The sequence below is a fragment of the Poecilia reticulata genome, chromosome 9 (genome assembly GCF_904066995.2).
Source record: "Poecilia reticulata chromosome 9, P_reticulata-male-v2, whole genome shotgun sequence".
Classification (NCBI taxonomy): Eukaryota; Metazoa; Chordata; class Actinopteri; order Cyprinodontiformes; family Poeciliidae; genus Poecilia; species Poecilia reticulata.
In genome coordinates, this window is record NC_088838.1 from 15293190 (window position 1) to 15314059 (window position 20870).

Sequence of the window (20870 nt, forward strand, 5' to 3'; positions counted from 1 at the left end):
AACAACAAACATGACTACATCACAAGTAAATGAATCAGTATGATTAATGTCAGAATTTTAGTAGAAGTTGGAATCACTGTTACTGGAGGTGCACTGATAAATCTACCCTGGCTTCTTTAATTTTGGGAGATCTGTGATCGCCCGAAACTTGCATCTGAAGCCAACATTATCCACAAATCTTATCTACCTCCAAAAAAAGACTGAAAATCAACCACTTTTGTCTATTGCTCTGCTGTGAAAGAGTCACACTGACAGACCCACCCATCAAGTCATGTCCGCATGTTCGCAGTTAACAATAGTTACCCCACTGTTGCCAACTCAGCGACTTTCTTGCTATAATTAGCAAATTTTCAGACAATAGAATTGGTATCAGCAAAAATCGGAAACGGCAATTCAGACTTTTTTGAAACTTGGTGATCGGCCAGAAATCAACAATCTGTGCACCGCTACTTGTAAAATTTCATTCTGTGAAAAATTAAGGTAGTTAGATCATGCTATGCACTTTTGTTTTACTTTTATTGTATAAATGCTATGCCTAGCAAAACTTCCAAAAAGTTTAATAATTCTTGGGGAGCTGTGGTGGCGCAGGGGCAAAGCACAACCCATGTATTGAGGCCCTAGTCCTCATGCTGGTGGTCGCAGGTTCGATTCCAGGCCTGGTGACACTTGCCGCATGTCTTCCCCCTCTCTCATAACTCTTTTTCCTGTCAAACTACTTTCAAATAAAGGCCACTAGAGCCAACAAAACCTTTAAAAAAAAAGTTTACTAATTCTCAAAGAACATTGTAATGAAATCTATAACATAAATCACAAACTGTGTGTAGCTGCAGTTAAAAATCTACATAAAAACCATACATTTTGTGACTTGTGTTATAAATCTCATTAAAATGTACTTTTGCTGAGAATTATTGGACTTCGTAATATAGAAATGTTTTATGGACATAGCAATATAGCAAAAATACATTTTTCAAACTGAGCGGCAGTCACATAGTACCAATCAATGAGTAACGGTGGCAATGGTGGTAGGAGTTTGTTCTGTAACAGTGTATAGCCAATTCGAACCCTAACTTTGTCTGTTGCAACAGCTTTTATTAACTCAGATATACATGGCTTTAATGATGAAACCCTTTATGGACCCATTCCTTCTATTTTTCTACAGTGAAAAGAGAAAATCAGGAGAAGAGAGAGTAAAACAGCGGAAAAACAAGAGATAGCTATTAAGGGTGAGAATAAGATATGGTAAGACAGGGAGTGATATTTCTGTGTGTGGGAGAGGTGTAAGTGAGAAAAAAAGCACCTTATTAAAGGACAAGCTTTTCCTGGTTTGCACTAATTAATTGCGCAGCACCAGTGACTGCTAATTTGTTGGGAAAAATGCATCCCAAAAGCAAAGAGGGCTCCAGCTTGAACTTTGCTTCAGAAGCACCTAATTCACCAGTGACTGCAGCTGTGTCCCTCTCCCGGACTGCAACACTATTAAATTAGAGCGCCTGGACCATCAATTTAATAAGCGCTGGAGCAGATCATTTGAATAAGGACAGTATTAGTATTCTAGTTGAGCACAACTAAGAGCAGCTGACCTTTTTCCACCACGGAGAAGATCCTTGAACACATCCAGCTAAATCAGAGAACACAGTAATAAGCCCGTCGATGCTTAACATTGTCAAAAGGAAGGATGATTTTTTTTTTTCTTTGCTCCCCCGCTTCTTTGGCCAATCACCCTTATCCCTATAGTATGGCAAGTTACTGTGGTCTATCAAGGCAGCCAGGGCCTCTGCAATTTAAAACAGAGGGATAAACGGGGAGAGAAAATTTAATAAGCGAAGACGAGGCGATAAAAACATGCTCACACAGTGCCAAAAGAGATTTATGATTAATTATGCTATCGCCTCCGCGAGTCCAGGGCGTGCGTGTGCGTTCGCACGTTCCGGCACGCCGCGAACACAGACGCATTCCTCCCTCTCCAGATGCCGAAATTGATTTATGTGCACGTTGGTGGTGTGGAATTGATCAGTTCACTTTAAAATTCCCCGTGAAGTCCTACATAACAAATCAGATCCCGACCTTTAGCCCTGACATCTTTAGCTCCTGATGCACACCTGGGGGATGGCCTATTACGTAGAGCCTTGACACATGCTGTTGCTGTTTTTGAACAGTAGCTGGGGTAAAACATTAGCAGTGGTAATGCATCGGGCTGCCAAATAGATCATATGCAGTGACAGTTATGGTGACTGTCAGATCGTGGAGAAAGTGATTTAACTAGCTTTTTGTCTGCATGAAATAAACATCGCATGAGAGGTTAAATGCTCCATCATTTGACTGCTTGGAGATGATTCTAGCTCTTCCTAAGTAGCCACAGCGCTAGTAAGCACTTGCTAAATGATATGAAGATACAGAAAGAAGAAAGAGAAGCAGATGAAGAAATGCACATTTTACACAAGGTAATATTATTATGACAGACAATGAAGCAATCAGTGAGCACAACTGCTCAAGGAAGGCAAGCAATCCATAGCTGGTCATATGACTGCTCCGTATTATTTATTCCAGGGATATAATAAATAAACAAAATGGCTTCTCATTCACTCACCGCGCAGCACTTAAAATGCTGCGGACAAGAAAAATCCATAAATAATGGGGGAGTTAGATGGTAGATATATATTAGGTCTGGGAAACGGTTGGGCTCTGTGTTTTATGGGGCTAGTTGCAATGTTGATGAATATTTGCCGGTTCGGAATCATAGCTTAATGTCAGGCCACAATTTGTTGCAATTAGCGGGATGATTTATAGGAACAGTGAGGCCGAGTGCATGGTAACAATTAGCGGAGCTTTTTCGGGGGGCTTTTTATTAATGGTGTGTCACACCAGAAGAAGGTTTCACCCAGAGCGAGTGCATCTTGCGGGCCTCTTGATGTGTGGCACGGTTCGGCCACAAAACGGAGCGCAAACAAGTCAAATTGTCTTTTTTTGTTTTCTTTCCCTGCCTTGTTATTTGCATTTTTATTTGATCGTGAGCACTAAAAAAAAAAAAAAAAACTGATTTAAAAAAATATATATTTGGTTTTTTTTACCTCTCCTTCTCTCTTTTATTTAAATGGGAATACACATTGTATATTTAACTATAAAAAAAAAAAAAAGAAACTATGCTATGAGACAAAAGGAACCAAACAGCTGTTCTGTCTGGCAATAACAGGGTTCAAGTGGAGCGATATGCCCCTAAACGGCTAATAAACGGCACAAAATGAGCCTGCAATTAAATTTATACACTTGATTGCACTGCTGTCATGTCCACTACAGGCTTATCGAACACCTGGGATCTATTTCCTAATAGAACCTTGGGGAGAGTAGGAAAGAGAGAAAGCAGGGGGAAGAAATGAACAAAGCAATAGTTTATTTTCCTCCCTTGTATTTTTCACAGGCTTTCTCTGAAATTCTTGGCCATTTTTAAAGAAACGCAAAAAATTTTTTTTTACTAATTTCTAACGCAGCTCTTGCTGTTTTATTGCACATCCTAAAGTCTGTATTTTGAATGACTGACCAGAAAAAGTTCAGATAAGCACAAAGTTTTTTGTGAAATAACAGCTTTTCTTCTGATTCCATTAGTGCTGACGCAGCACTGTAACACCACGTACCTCGAGCGATATCCTGAGTTTCATACTGAAAGAAGGTGTCAGATTATAGTAGTAAAACTTCATACATTAGACAAAATTGCTACATTATTGTGAATAAGTATCTTTTTTACCTTTTTGTTGTTCTATGGACGAGGCTCAAAAGCAAGATTTTTATATTATCATAATGTATAGTAAACTAAATACATGCAAGGCTTTTTTTGATTTGATTTTACAGGCATGCATTTAAATCTAAACTCGTATGATAATTTAAGGTAAAACAAGACAAAAGATAAAACACAATATGATCTCCAATACCTAACATCGCTTTTCCTCAATTTAAATAGCAAAAGTCAAGAATAATTGCATGCTGTTTTTTGTGGGGGCAGGGACATATTTAAATCTAAAGTCACACTTAACAGACAAAAGTTAAGATAAGTTAAGCTACACTAATATCTGTAATGGCTAATATTCCCCAAAAATAAAGCTTTTAAATTCTTGTCAAAAATGTAATAATTCAATACAAATATTTTTTAACGGTTTAGAGTTGAGCATTTTTAAATAGATCTTTTAAGATATTTTCAAATAAACAAATTTTAGTACACTTAAATTTAGTGTTATAGCAATCTTACCGTTTTAAAAGATTCAGTTATTACAACAAGGTTGACTTATTTATTATGTCAGATTGCAATTTTAATGACAAACAGAGAAAATGAACGTTTGCTTTTATTTTTTTCCTTCTTCCTTCGTCTGGGTGCACATTCCCTCTTTGACCATCACTACTTCAGAAACCGCATGGCGGTAAGCCAGTTAAAATTCGGCTAACTCTTTTTAATTGTGGGGTCGCTCATAATACCCAGCAAAAAAAAACATTAGGCACTGAACTGAAACTGACAGGGGCGGGATTCTCACCAGCAAGAGGAGCCTTTCAGGGATACAAAAGAAATGACAAAGCACGTGGAAGAAAAATTACAGATATCACGAAGCCAAGTTAACAGGCAAATTTTAATCAACAAAGAGTGTTTAATATTTTTTCTAATTTTCCTTGTACTGAATAAAATTTTGATTGAGTCTTAAAAAGGAAAGAGACTGATCGCAATCAAAACCATAAATAAGTCGGTCGTGTGCTTATTTAATTATGTTCTGTGACCTTGTCACACAATTACATTGCAAACTCTGCTTTTTTTTCTCTATTTATCTGGTTCACTGAGTAGCTAATGGAGTGTTAACTTGGCCAAGTTTTCAGAGCTTTTGCATACCATCATAAGGTAACCAGATTAGATGAATATGCTTTCACTACTTATTTGTTAAAGCTAATTTTCCATAAGTTGATGCGTTTTTACAGGGGTGTTTATTAGGAATGTGCAATATTCAAACTATTACCTTACGATTATCTTTTTTTTTTATGACAGCTGACCAACAATTATCATGATAGCTTAAATAGTCACCTGTGAGAATGGCCATAAATCTTGTTAAAATAACCAAAGCCATCAACTGGGCTTTTCCTTTTTCCCCCCCATCAGGAGCAACCTGTCTGTATGCCCCCGCCATCTGTACGTAGTTAGATCCATGCACTACACAGATGGCTGCCAAACACTCCTGAAGTTGCTCTGTCCGCACGTCTAACCTTACAAAGCAAACTAATTAACAGTAAAATGCAGAGAGAAGGAAGAAGCAGTTTAAAACAGAGCTGCAGTGACTATAATGAGGAGAGAGAGAGAAGAGCCATCTATGTAGCAATGCCGGAGGGATACGAGGGGGAAGCGCCTTCACTGAGGCTTTAGCTTTACAGCCCTCTTAAAGATCCATATTAAATGAAGGCTACTTATCGCCAAGCCTCTGTCCCAGTACACAAGCTTTTAACTGCATGGCACGGGGCAGAGGGCACGCATCTCAAGGCCGTAAGGGGAGTCAGGGCTAGGAAGGGAGAAAACCTTGATTTGCTAAATTAGACATCGCCAAAAGCACTTCCTCTTTCACTTTATTGCCACACTCTCTGGACTTCAGTCTTAATTAATGAGTATCGGGTACATACGACAGCTTAAACATGTCCTTACCATTGTTAAGCTATGATTTCTTGAAATGGTTCAAGGAAAATATTTAAGCATGCCAACTTGTCTTAGTACTCATATCACTTTAACTTTTTTTTTTTTTTTTACATTTTGTCACATTGCAACCACAGACTCCAAAGTATCTATTATTTTTCGTGAAAAACCAACAGTATGTAATGTATGACTGTGAATTGGAAGAAATATGATATTCTTTTTTTTCCCTTTTGTCAATTTTTTATGCAAGATGTGGCATGAATTTGTATTTAACACTGTTGCAAAATCAGTTGCAAGTGTTTTTGCCCACTCAAGTTTCCAAAAATCTCAAGTTCAGGCAGCATTCACAATAACTGAACATCAATTTTCAAGCTTTGTCAAAAAAATAATATATATAAAAAATCTTATTCTTATGAATACAGATTTTCTAAAAGTATTGTAGTACCGTCAGAGTCACCTTGTCCTGCTGCAAGGTGACTCTGACACAGCATCAAGTCTTTTGTAGCCTCCGACAGGTTTTCTTCTAGGATTTCCCTGTTTTTAGCTACAGCCATATTCCCCATCAACTGTGGTCTTTTTTTGTGCTTGTTAAAGAATAGTATTCCCACAGCATGATGCTACCACTACAACTTACTACACTGGATATGTGTTCAGTGTGTTAGTTTACTGCCACATAGTTTCTAGACTTGATTTCATTTGACCAGAACAACGCAGGTTTGCCAAGTCCCCATCCTACTCGCACTCTTACAATGCTAAGACAAATTATTTAGGCTTCTTTTAAACAATTATAATATTACATGTTTTATAGCGTCAGGCTCTGCAGAGTGTACAACTAATATTTTCTGTTTGTCATCCAGTCCTTTTTGAAATATTCTGTCACCTGAGCCGGGTGACCTCCTCGGCTCTTTTAGAGTCAGTGAAGGTCTCTCCACTGCTTTTCTAATCAACGCTCTGTTAAACATCTCCACAACTTCACCCTTGACGTTTCTGTTGTGTCCATTGGTCTCCATGATGCTGTTTGTTCATGTTACAGAACAGTTGGATTTATTTATTTAAGACTTTTGTATGCAACGGAGATCAAGATTTTATTTGCAGGAAATTGATAAAATGTGTTTGTTCCATATGCAAACCACACTTTTTTGGATTTCATTTTGAGAAAAAAAAAAAAAAAAAAAAGAAGCCCATGTTTCTTTCCACTAGGTAATCTCTGGTTTGTGTTGGTCGAGAACAATATTCCCAGATAAATGCGCTGAACTTTGTGGGTTTTTTGAGGACAAAATCTGGAAAGGTTGAAGGGAAACTAATACTTTTGCCAGGCACTCTATGTTCATATTTTCTTTATTTGCCTTGACCAGAGAAGGATGTGCGTATTGTTCTGGATGTTTTCTTTTCCCACCACCAAGATGATATGTATTTTTTTTTTCCCCAAAAAGGAGGACAACTCCTTGGAAAGTTAATTAGTAGGGAAGCAAGCGATGGAAAAAGCAGAAAAACGAGAAATGACCCAGCCGCCAAAAATAATAACATTTTCATTATTTATTTCATTATTCATTTATGGATGTGTTCACAGAGAATTAATAATAGAAGTCCCTTGGAGAAAATGTTTGTGCTGGAACCCCATTACATGCAGGCCAAGTCCGGTGGCACAGTTAGTTAACATGCACAAACGCACTGCCCCTGACAAATAACACATCAAGTGGAGCCCTGGATTATTTTGTTCACAAACTTCTCTTTCAATTTTATGTTTTTAGCTTAGAGGATTCAGCCAAGGTTAAGGTTGCATTCTGAAGCTTGGTGCAACCTTTACAGAAAAAATAAATCTAACAGTTTAAAAGAAAAAAAAAAAGAAATAGGGCAATCAGCAAAATGCTGTGAGAATTGCACCACAGCAACCACCACATACTGAAGTGAGATGTCCATATCTTTCTGTGAAAACTAGTAATGTAGCACAGAATCAATTAGACGTCCCTTCGGAGAGGAGAATTTGCCCCATTCCGTTACACGCCTCAGCTTTTTTCAGTCCAAACGTCACGCTGAATGATATTCCCTGATCTGGCCAGTGTTTGCTTTTCTCACTGTTTTCTGCAACACTTCCAGGCCAGCTTAACATTTAATTTCCCCCTGCTGAGATTCCGAGCACATTTCCAATACACACCCAGGAGAAAATGAGTCCGGAAAAGAACTCTAGTGGCAAATCATTCAAGGCTGTCCAAAGATCTATTACAAAAGCATATTTTATTCTCACTTCCAAGGCAGACATCTCTCTCAGAAAAAAAAAAAAAAGCGGGACAATGGCAACTGGGACTGCTGGTTCTTCTCTTGCCATACTATTTTCCACTTATCAGATACATTTTTCTCACTAAATTCCCAAATACCCACCCATTGCCTGGCTTCACTATACGAAGGGAAATTGGGAGCGGATGGTGAAGGACAAAGTGTCTTCGTGAATATAGGTATGCATCTTTAAAGGATTAGATGTCTGTTTGGGAGTAAACGGACGAGTAAAAAAAATAAAAAAGAAAAAAAAGAAATAAAGAATAAAATCACTAATAAGAACAACAAGAAAACCTTGGCGAAGTGTCAGTCGGAGCATTTTTACATTATCCATACACGAGGCCTTTTCTCTCTCTCTCGTTCTCCTTCTCGGGCTGCTCTCAAAGCGCCAGGGCCACAGCCATGTGTGAATAATCACACAGAGGGCCTCAGCAGTGCCCTCGCCATTTTACAAAAGGCTGGGTCCAAGGGCAGATGGGGGAGGCAGAGGTTCAGGGAGTAGAGAGATGGGGAGGGTTTTTTTTTTAAACGTTAACACGTTGAGGATTTGGATATCCTCACAAGCTTGTCTCATTAGCAGCTAACTGGCAAGACTTTCCCCTGTCTTTTGTTCACCTTGTGTTAGTTTTTTTAAGCGGGAACCCAAAGTGGGGGGGGGGGGGGGGAGAACAAAATGGAGGCAGCAGAAGGTCTGACTAAATTTCTGGTGTTTCAAAATCCGACAAGAAAATATATCTGCTTTAGAGCGACATCGACGACTTTGTTTATATGCTAATATGTGTTCTGCAGTAAACCAGATCCAAAATCTCTAAACTTCTAGGAATTAGAAAGAATCTAAGAAGAAAATAAAATAAAAAAAATTACAGACAATTTTCACAACTTTTCTCCCCACTCATGTTATCTAAAATGACATTAGAGAATGTCCAATACTTTTCAACAACTATTTTTGGTATTGTAGATTTCGACAAGGATTAAACAAGACCACATGAACAGAGAGCTGCAGAGGAACAGACGAAATAAGACAACTGGAAAATAAACTTTCAAGTGACTGAGAGCATAACATGCACTTTTAGGTAGTGAGATTCACACTTAAAAAAAAAATTTAAAACAATATTTCAAGGAGGGTACAGTTGGTTTTATGCAAAACGAAAAGCATAAATTACTCCTACTGCTGCCGAGATAGAAAATCAATAACACATATTTAATATTTCTTTATTGTTGATTTTTTTTTTTTGACTCACAGACTTGAGTAAAAATTTACAGTAAACGCCTGCTAAATTTATTAGCAGTGCTTTAACTTGTGCTTATTTCACATAATATCAGTTTTTCGCTTTCTGCTCAGTGCAAAGCAACACAAGTGTAAAGAGCAGAAATGGTCCGGTTAATTAGCCGGGCCATCTGCTTGAGTGCTGTCTGTTTGACAGACATGCTCGCAGCTTGCCAACTTTAGCTTTGAAATAGTGTTACCTTAATAGAGTGACGGTGGGTGCTCCTCTATATTCCACACCTTGAATGCGTTTCATGGCCAAAATTGCTTTCACACAGTCCAATTTGCGTTGCTTGTTAGCAAGAGATAAAAGTAGAAGGATCTTTCAGCCAGCTGACTGGCAGAGCACAGCAAAGAATGATTGTTTTCTTAAATTATTTGGTTTCAGAGCCAAATAATCCAGCACCAAGCATCCCAGCTGTACCCAGCATGTATTGGACATGACTGAAATGATGAAACGGTACAACTGGAATATTGGTGTCTCTTTGTGATGCATAAATTTCCAGGATATTTTAGGAAGCATTAAGTTGTACTTTAAAGTGCTCTATAAAAACGTCTTTATAACCACTATCCACACGATCACACTGCGGTATGTTTTTCTTTTCAAGTTGGGTTGAAAGAGAATGTACGCGATGAGTTGAGCAATGAGGAGCGCATCTGAGGAGTGCATAAAACTGGTTTGATGCTCATAAACATCACAGAGGAAACATGCTGGAAAAATCTGCAAATGTTGTATGAAAGAGATGGTTCTGTTTTATGTCAGGAGCGATGTCAGAGAGGGTTACGAAGCTGAATTACAGCCTCCATATGCTGTTTAACACCTGCGTGTGTTTATACAAAAAAAAAAAAAACTGCATTAACAAGCTTGACTCATGAAAAAAGGCTTTAAAAAAAAAAAATCACTTTAGTCTTTTTTAACTCTCCGTCATCAATCTAATAACTTTAAAGCATCTCATTTACTACATTTTCACATTTTTGTAGAATAACAATGTACATCAAAATAAACAGTCATGTATTCTGATCAGGCAGATATCTTCAATGGAGAAACGTCGCAGGAGCAATGACCCACGTGAAAAAATAAAAAATAAAAAAATACTACAGGGAATCGACAGCAGGCACACTGGTATTTGGCTTCATCCAACATGCAGCAGATCAAGGGCCTTGAACTAAAGCGGTATTGACAGTGACCCCACCAAGACCCAGCGACTGAAATAGCTCTAAAAAGGTATTAGCAGGGACCTCTGTATACCCTCCAACTCTCAGTTTGGGTCTAAAGAAACACAGCTGCTTACAGAGGTTTTCAGGGTGGAGGGCAAACCCGCGCGCCACGGGGTGCCACCGGTTAAGCTAAAGGGTGAAGCAGGGTCACCAACTCTAAGAAAAGCAGAGGAGCATTTTTAGTGGCACTCTTTCATTGCAACGGCATCTAATAGTTTACTGCTTAAAGATTAAATCTTAAATGTTAATAGTTTTTCTAGGTATACAACCCTAGGCTTCTTTACAGGCTAAGAAAGACAAACAAAAAATATTTAAAGACTAGAATCCGACTTGAAAATCCAGAATTTAATCTTTTAATCTGCTGTAGTGGGGGAACTGATAGATTGCCTGGATATGAATTTCTAGATAAAACAAAAACAATATTGCAAACTAGCAATTCAAATCTACTTAGAATAAAATTAAAAGGGCAACAGAATTAAGAACAAAGAAAGGAAATGGAGGTTGCTTGTATCATCAGCTGCAGGAAAAATTCCTGACCTTTGATTATTTAATAACAGGTTTATTAGCTGTAATGATCCCATTACTGATCCTGTGATCACTAATGGGAGCAGTGCAAAAATATTTACCATTAAGGGACACTGAAAAAGATCAAAAAGGGGTTTTGGACCGAGGCAGATACCAGAAACAATGATCAATTGTTGGGATAATGAAGTTGTCCTTACATTTTTCACATTATATGACTTTAATTTACATACACACATGTCATCCCTTTATGTTCTTTTTGAATGTGAAATTAATACATCAAGGCCCACTTTCAAAATGACCACTATCGCTTTCTGGGTTAGAAACCACTACAGTGGAGTCGTACTTATGTTGGGAATTTTTCCCAAGTTTTACTAGTTCCAGTCTTTCTGCCAATTCAACACAAGCTAAATGAGTTCACTACGGAGAAGGAAGGCTAAATAATATCAAACATTTTTTGGGAGAATGTTTTAAATCTATAAGACTGCTGGCAATGCTTTAGGCATGCTTGGCTTTCTGGCTTGAATTTTCATGTAATGTTGAAGTTGTCACCACCTGCTGATGCACAACAGGTATTGCTTAGGTTGGGTGCTTAATTAGACTGTGAGGATGCAGATTTTTTGTTCTGGAAAAAAATATATATATATAAAATTGTGAAACTAGCACATAAGTTACTTACTAAGCTATTATCTTATAAAGAAATAACACTAAACAGAGCTTTTCATTTAGACTGAATTTTAGCACTAATAGACTTCTTGGCCACACCTCTCAACAATGTCAGATGTAGATGTTTGCCTCTCTTGAGCCATTCCTTTCAGATTAATCTGCTTTATCTCTAACACTTGGCAAGCATTTTACATTGTTGGTGGAAATACTTTGTTTTCCTTCATCTTCTTAAACTATATTGATAGACATACAATAATCTTCTCAAAATCCCATTTCTCAAAAGAAGTCCATAATATTTGGACTTCTGTTTACAGTGGACGGCTGAGCCAGGCTCTTCTGGAGGATTTTTCCTGTTATGAGGGAATGGCTCCTTTCCCCCCGTCACCACATTCTTGTTCAATATAACGCATCTAAGGAAAGAACTCAACGTGATCAACTCTGTCTTTAACTGATTATTTTTTTACTAATCAACATTTAAAATTGGCTGAACTAAACAAAATTTGAATTGGAGGCAGACTAACTGATTAGATTGATTATATGGTTTTAGATGTAAACTGTATTATCTAGTACAAGATGTTTAACAGGTGCAGTCTAAATTTTAACTGAATAGTAAACATTTTTCTGAGTTAAAAAAAAGCAATACGAACAAAAATTTATACGTTTTTCAATGTTCTTCAACTAACAAGGCTCAAACATCAAATTCTGTACTACGAGGGATTTGCTAAGTTGTAGAGACTCTCATGGGTGAAACGTTCAAAGTGGTCAAAGTCTGAAGAAACAATTGTGTAGGAACTTCAACTCAGACGACTCTAAAATATTACAATAAAGTCAGGCATTTTTAGAGTAAAATAGACATATAATCATTAACCAACAGAAAATTATGCAATTTTGCAATCCCACTTCTTAAATCGGAAATTTTTAACATTATACTTGTCATTCCACTTCATCACGGTTAGCTTTTCAAACAAATCATTGTGGTATGTCAAGAAGCTGAGATGTCCCTTAAAATGAATCATTTACCTTTCCATCATGCCTCAACTAGTTACTTAGCTTTCAAAGCAGCCCGTCTGTCAGTCAAGTTAAAGGAGAGTGCGAGATCATGAATTTGTAATATTTGTACTTTAGTTTTTTTCTAGTTGCAAAAGTGGAAATGAGTTCATCCTTATGTACAGTCTGTATCCCATAACGAGGTGAATCCAGTCTACCATCACTCAAAATGTCTGGCCAGGTATTCCTTAACCTCGACTCCATGTCAACTGATCTGATCCAGGGAAACTAGTCAATTTTAAATCCGGCAAGTCGAATACCAATTGAATTAATCATATAACAAACCTCTACACAAAAATATATATATAAAAAATACAAATAATGCTTCTAAATGAATACTACTGGACTTCATAAATGAGATGCTTTAGTGTGAAAATTGGCAGCAAAACAAACTTCATAAAAAAATATATATATAATATACCTCTAGTTAAACTGCATGAGTTTTATTTGTCCTCCAAGAGTCTTATGCAGCTAGCTTGGTGTTTCGTTGTGTGTGTGGAAGTGCGAGCAAGCGTGGTGGTTGTCTCTGTGTGACTGTGGGCGTCTGGAGGAGAGGGAAGCCTCATCTGTTACCAACCCAACCCGGCCGGCCCGCCGCATGAAGTAGAACGACAGGGTGTCACCACCGACGACATTGATGGATGCCCTGGATTCTGTAGGCAACTTGGGCAATTGGACGCATTAACAACAGGCACCTGCTTTCTGCCGTACAAATCTATTAAAAGATAACAGCGGCAGCGGCTCCCACACTATTAGTAAATTATAGCGCTGTCTGAATGTGAGGTAAGTGTGGGGCTCCTTTTCCCCACCTTTACCCCCTTAGCAGGCTCTCCAGTTTCCTACTTTGTCTCATTGGCAGTCTTAGAGCACCACCCAGTGGAAATAATTGAATATTTTTATTTTAGAGAAGGAGGTATTTTTGAACCAATAGGTAAGTAAATAAAATACATAATGAGTCAATATTTTTGTCTTTGAAACTTCATGGTTATTGGGCAAGAACCTACACGTTGCATTTTACAGCAGGAACTTCTTATGGCTTTCTTTCACCAATTCAGTAATGTCACCACTCAAAGGCAGAATTTGTAGTGTGAACAATTCATTGTTGTGTGAACAAATTCTTCTACTTGAGCTGTGGATCTTTGCAGCTCATCTGTAGTCACCATGGACCTCCAGACTGATTGTTTTACTAACCCCCGTCTGCTAGTTGAGATAAAGCCATATCTCAGTAGTTTTACAGTTACGCAAGACTCTTTCCGTTTTCAGATACTGACCTGAATATCCCTCTGTGAGAAGTGTAAAATATGGGTTTATAACCTAATCCAGCTCTACACTTCTCTACAACTTTCCTCCTGGCCTGTCTAGTATATTTCTTTGTTTTTTTATAATAATAGCTTGATTTATGATAAGATTATACAGATGGATTTACTCATTTGATTGCACTGTAATTCATGTATTCTGCATTCTGTAATTCAATGTCCAAATGTTCCCATAGTGGGACAAAAATGAATATTTATATTTTCATTTGTTTAGGGGTATACAAGTAAAGTATATAAGGTATATAAGTTGATTTGTGCATCTTCCACATTTCTTTTTCAAGTTAACTTTTTATAAACAACACCTTTACAAAGCTGAGTGAGTTGACTGGCTGGCAGTGTGAGACTGAGCGGCCGATTTAAATCCATTATTGCCAACCAAGACCTCCTCTTAAAGCATTAACACAAAGACCTGTAATACCCCCATAACACTCTCACGACTTATCTAGTGCTATAGCTCTGTTGAACTGAATAAATGTGCGTTACATAAATGTGCTGTGGATAAATCCATTTCTGTGTCTTCAAGGGGTTATGTGTTTGTGAGTTGGCCAAGAATAAAAGGAGGACAAGACCAATAAATACTTTTACAACAGGCCATTTGTCAGCATGTGTAAATGTCTCCAATTCCCAATAGCGCAGGGGTAAAATTTACAGTCTCTCTGGAAGTGACAGTGCACAAAAAAGCACCACTTTTTTACTCCCTCTCATCTCCCTTAGACCACTAAAACCTTCCCATAAATCTCTGCTAGCCTCCAGATGACTGCTGTTGTCAGATATCATGCCTTGACAATGCCTTCCACCATCATTGTCTTGACAGAAATATGATATGTGAAACTGCAATGTCACATCACTTAACGTGATTTAGCCTAAGCTAGTCTGCTCCACTTTAATCAATCAAAAATGTCACCTTTTTCCCTGTAATGACGGTCGAGGTATAGGATCCTTGTGTTGGGGTGATCTATAAGACTTATCGGGCCTGCTGACTTATGACTACTGCCAGCTAATGTACTGAAGGAGCTTCCACTCCTCCTGTCATATGGGTTTCTATCAAATTGGCAAATAAGTAGGCCATACTATCTCATGGGAAGGCAGGAAAGACAATTTTTGAAATGTGTAAAACCCTAACACCTATCTTAGTGTGGCACCAGATAAACCCGTTTTGAAAATATTTCATTATTATATTGCTAGACGGTTCATAAATCTCAAATAGCAGCCTTTAAGGTTGCCTGTGCTTTGTAAATTCTGAAAGAGTGTAGTGTGTCTTAAAAAATTTAAAAAAAACCTCAATCCAACTGCTTGAAATTGCAGTTTAACGGATTGCTTTGGAAGAATACAATTTGAATATCATCATCGTGGCTAAGATCAAGTTGTGTTACATTAAGGTAAATGTAATTTAACTTGGATCAGACCATTTCCTTTTAACCCCAAGTGGCCTGATATAATTTGTTTTGTTTACCCGAGTACTAATTAATTGGAATGATAAAAAAAAAGTACTTTGTATTTAACACAAAGTTTTCCACCAAGCAGTCAAGACATTTTAAAATAGTACAACAGGATTAGACTTTTTTATTTCATTGTAATCGGTCACCTGCTGGAGTTTCTGGTGTTGTTGAATTTTTCTCTATTTAGATGTACAGCAAGGGTCTATCAACTTAAGCTACTCTACTCATCTTTTTTTGTTATTTGAGTTCACTAAATCTATGTTAATCTAAGTTATAAATAGCTGACACCAAAATTTTCTTTGAGTACTACTAAAATCTTTTTTTCTGGGTAGATACTGCAGAAAATAACTGCATGCTCTATTAGCAAGTGCTTGGCAAAGAATATCTGCGCAGTGCTAAAAAAAAAAAATATCCAAATTTGCAAGGCGAGCACAATTTTGCAGGAGGATAACACACTGCTGTCCAGTTTTCTGTGAGGTAAATTTTTATTATTGCACTTCGGCTGTCTTAAACTGTTGACATAATTGCTACATTTTGTGCCGAACGTAGCACGGGAAAACTTGTGCTTGAACAATACTGTCCTATTCTGTTTCATTTATACTCAGATGTCAGACTTTCCGAGTTGAAAGTGAGACAATTTAACAGAAGGCTTATCCAAAAGGCATCTAATGGATTTCATAAAACAGATCCATTATCATCTAATATTACAAATAAACCATTTTGAAAGATTGCCTAAACATTATCTAAATGAATAATTCAAAGCTATTATCTTATTTACACTGAGATGACTTGATCCAGATGTCAGCAACTTTACATTAATCAACCCAGTCTCTGGAAGCAGTTTCAAATAAAAATCTTGACCAAAGTTTTTCAGCTTTTAATGCCCAGCTGAGCCCAAGTTTTTTGTAAGACAGGGGCTTTTATCACCCACAATAAACAAACAAACATGTAAATGTACAACATCAAACTCAAGATTTCACCGGGGTGGTTTGCAAAGGGATTTATATTATGACAATAAATAGTGAAAAATCTTTGAGATATGGGTCTTCCAGTCAGCATTAAGGCTAAATAAAGCCAATCAAACGTCCGTGGCCTTATTTGCAATAAACTGTGCATCACCAATGTGATGCTGAACATGTTTATTTATTTACACTCTGCCCTCTGTTCTAATAAGACTGTGACCCTGCACACACATACAAACACACACTGAAATGAGAGTTTGTGCATACACTCCCAAAAGCAATATTACCAGCACGCGTCCATCCGACAGATATTGGAATTTTCCGAAAGAGCAAACCAATAGATAACCTATTACAAAAACTATAAGAAATCAATACCTAATTTCTTTGCATTGATTACCACTTGGGCATTTAACATGCACCCTGTGGCCACAGTGTGTGTTCCACAATCTCACATCCCCACTGGCCCTCATGAGTATTAAAATTATTGATTCAAAAAGAGGACTAAAAATGTCAAACTGTTCATTAATCTTAATAAAGACTGGACTTGACCAAGGCCCCCTTTCTCCCAATGCAGGGATACAATCCACACATGTAAGATCACCAATCCCAAATAGATTAATGAGGGATGTGATTTAAGTCTTTGCCATTAACAAATCAATTGGAATAGCAGTATTTGATAAAAGTGCTTCGGTTTTCATCGCTTTCGTAGTTCTAAAATCCAAACTGCTCAAACAGAAAGCGCAATGTTACCCGGAACAACAATGGCTTTACACAACACACAGCTGAGTGCAGGCTGCATTGAAACTGAACAAGCCAATTACTGCACTTCAACAAACCCAGCGACACAGATAATGATGCAAAACACACGTTATGCAAACAGCGCATCAAGAAAGACAAACATTTAATCACAGCTCATATTATAGCCCACATTATATTAGAAAGCATTATGCCTCTTACCTTCAGAAGTTCCTTATTGACTTTTACCTTGCAAAGTTTGCAAACAAAGTCCTACAAGTTCAGCTCCCTCAGCAGCTTGGACTTGATGGCCATCAAAGACACTCCAGAAAGCCTTTTGCGACCGGTACTTGTCCTGAGTTCATTTTTTTATATTCTTTTTGGTAGTGGAAAAGTCCTCTCTCCCTCACAATTTGTCCAAAGGTGAAATCCCTTCGAGTATAATTTTCTCCTGCTTTCTGTAATCAATCCCCATAATGCAAAGTATTTTTTCCTCTGACAATGAACTTGAATTTGCGGCGTTGTTGTTCTGTTTGCTCACCGGCGTCATCTTTAGCTTTTTTGGTTCATTGCCTTTAGTTAGCTAACGTTAGCTCGGGCCAGCATAGCTGGTAGAGGACGATGCTTACAAACTAATGCTTGATAGCCACTTATTGGCGGGACTTTTATTATTAATTTATTATTATTATTATTATTATTATTATTATTATTGCAGGCGCTTCATTCTCTTCGTTCTCTATGCAGCCCCGCTGGCTGTCATTTCATTGCCTGCCCGTCCAACTCCGCTCGAAACAAATCTCGCGCACTTCTTTTCTGTAATGACGGCCATCTTGCTTACAGCACAGACTGCACTTTTTTTACGGAGCCCCTTAGGGGACATGTGGAATTTTTTTTTTCTTTTGCATTATCTCGCTTTTCCCAACTTTTGCGTTCCCTCGCAATATGCTTACTGCAATATTTTGCCTGGTCTATTTTGCATACAGAACACAAATGTCAATTTAAAATTTCAAATGTATACACATTTAAAGTGCCTCAGTGAAAATGTGTTTATTCTTTCTTAACTCTTTTTGATGCATAAAACTAATTGTAAATCAATGCATTCTCTACATGTTTGTGTCTGTTCGTGTAAGGTTGAGATGGACATGAAAACGGCCCATCCATTTTCTTTCACCCTTGTCCCTCAGTGGGGTCGGGAGGGTTGCTGGTGCCCATCTCCAGCTAACGTTCCGGGGTACACCCTGGACAGGTCGCCAGCCTGTCGCAGGGCAACAAAGAGACACACAGGACACACAACCATGCACACACACACTCACACCTAGGGGCAACCTAACAGTCATGTTTTTGGACTGTGGAAACTGGAGTACCCAGAGAAAACCAACGCATGCAAACTCCATGCAGAAAGACCGGGGCTGGGAATCAAACCCAGAACCTTCGTGCTGCAAGGCAACAGCTCTACAAACTGCGCCACTGTGCAGCCCATGAAAATAGCCCTTCAAACCATTCAGACTGCCTACACAAAAGAGACACAATCACGTGGGATTGGATTCCCTCCGGTAGATTTTCTACCGGGCCAATCAGCAAACAGAAGGAGAAGTTTTGAACGATTATGTAGATTTTCTGCTCTGTTTTAGTCTGCGTGTAGTTTAGCAATGGTAGTGGATGAAGTAAACAAAGCTGTTTGGTTCCTGTTGGCCACACTTCCACATATTGAATAAATATTTACAGCCACTTAGTTCTTTCGGCACTTCTCTCTTTGCAATGGGGGATGGCTGTTTACATCACAGGCAATTTCCGGTAAGCTTCATAGTAAATTTAAAACAGAAAGCTATAATTTCTCAGTAGCCAAGAGCCCAGACTCTGTACAAAGCAAATAGGGCAGGGTAAAATACAGTTTTTTTATTATGTTCATGTATATTCATTACTCCAAGGGTGCCCAAGTCTAGTGCTCAGGAACTACCATCCTGAAACTTTTAGATGCATAAATGATCATTTTTACTAAACAACTTTTATTTCATTATGATTGGATGGCTATGGAAATTAAGAGCAATGCCCTGTGTAGAGTATGTATGTATAGCAACAACAACACACAAAAAAATTTTGCCAGTAGAAAGGTCTCCTCTCTGCCCAAAATCCCCTGGGCCAAGATTGCACATACAGTAGATGTGGCTCAGATGAGGGGAAGTAAGATTCTGTGGTTTTCTGATAGTCTGCTGAAAATGTGAAAATGTAGTAATGCAATTCATCTACTAATTTGTATACTCATTTCTTATGGTCTAGTCCTAGTGAATATTCAGAGACACAAAAACACAATTCTCTGCCTTCTATCAAAGAATTGAAGGACTAGTGTCGCAGCCATCTTAAAAAAACTCATTCACGCATTTTCTTTTGTCGAATTAATAAATGCAACAGTGCCCTCACTAAAAAGTAAAGCACATTAGTCCAGTTCTAAAGTACTCCCAGTATTTAGGCCTTTGCACCAAAATACATTTCCTTCCTTTAATGTGCCAGTGCAATATGGCAATTTAAAGGCACATAATTGGATGAATTGAGTTTGATTACTCACATTCTGAATTTTCAAAGCAAGCAATTCATAAAAATCGAATGAATTGCTACTTTAAAGATAAATCTCACATGTATTTTTGCATGTTTTTAAAGCAAGCAAAAGACTCTGACTTACAAATAACACAAATGGAAAGTCAAATTTGGAGTAAAAAAGTTTATCTGTGAATATGTCCAATTTATTTTTGGCTCAAATGGAACCTCATACACTTTAGTGAAGTGTTGGGAGTCCATCTCCCTACAAATCTTGTGTTTACAACAGAACAGTTCCTTCTGGAAAACAGCCTTTCCTGTTGGGCGTTTCTTGCTTATTCCATTTGTATGGTGTCTCCTAATGAATGTTTACAGATGAGCTTGTACACAGATCACGCACTTGTGTTTGGTTTTTTTTCTCTCTTTCCGTTGATACCACTCCCATTCATGCAGTATCGCTTCCTCTTACAAGTGAGACATCAAGGGCAGGGTTTAAGTAGGTTCTTGTTATTTACTTTGGGGTTAATCTTAATCATCGTGTTTTCATAAGAAATTAAATGTGTGGTGAGGTAATTTAGAACTGATGCTAATTTTCCAATTTAAAGAGGACATGTAGTGTAAATAATGCATTCCGATACAGCAAACGATATATAACTTAATTTTTTAACGTTGTTTAAATCTGCCATCTTAATGACTTTTTGCCTGAAGGGATCCATGCAGATTCGACTTCACTTATGGTCAGAAAAGCATATAAATCTCTTCTGGATTATTTTATGAGTAATGTCAGTTTTAAATTATTTTTTTTCCCACAAATGCAGCTTTCTGCTTAAGAATGAAGGGAGACGCATAAGGTTCAAATTTTTGTTTCATAGAGCTGGGTGCAGTCAAAAAGAAATACAAATAAATCAAAAACAGTTGGCAGACACACATTATGACATTTCAGTTTCCTCCAGCAGAGGGCACTAAGTGACTCTAATAATATCACAACCACATTATCCTGTATGCTGGACTTCGTAATGACCACACATACATATTTAAGTCTCTCAGATATACAGAATCATGTTAAATAACAAAGCAATATTAGTGTGGATAATAATTTTACATCAGAAATATTTCTAATAAAAGAAGCAGTGATCAATATCTACATAACATACAAATGAAATAAAGCTTTCCATATGTGACCATTTACAAAAAAGGTTCTTGCAACATTTTTATTTACATAAGTGCTATGTTCTATTTTTG

General features: G+C 37.7%; 1 protein-coding gene across 3 annotated transcripts in view; it reads right to left on the reverse strand.

Moving 5' to 3' along the window:
• Nucleotides 1–19003, reverse strand: part of LOC103470459 (uncharacterized) — a 368190-nt gene extending 349187 nt beyond the window's left edge. Inside the window, exon 1 of one of the 3 annotated variants that reach the window (XR_014088892.1) lies at nt 17319–18999. The gene's annotated coding sequence lies outside the window, so the exon portion shown is untranslated. Of the gene's footprint in view, nt 1–17318 lie in introns of all 3 variants that reach the window. The other 2 variants (XM_081610590.1, XM_081610589.1) reach the window with 2 other exon arrangements.
• Between the last annotated feature and the right edge of the window lie 1867 nt (nt 19004–20870).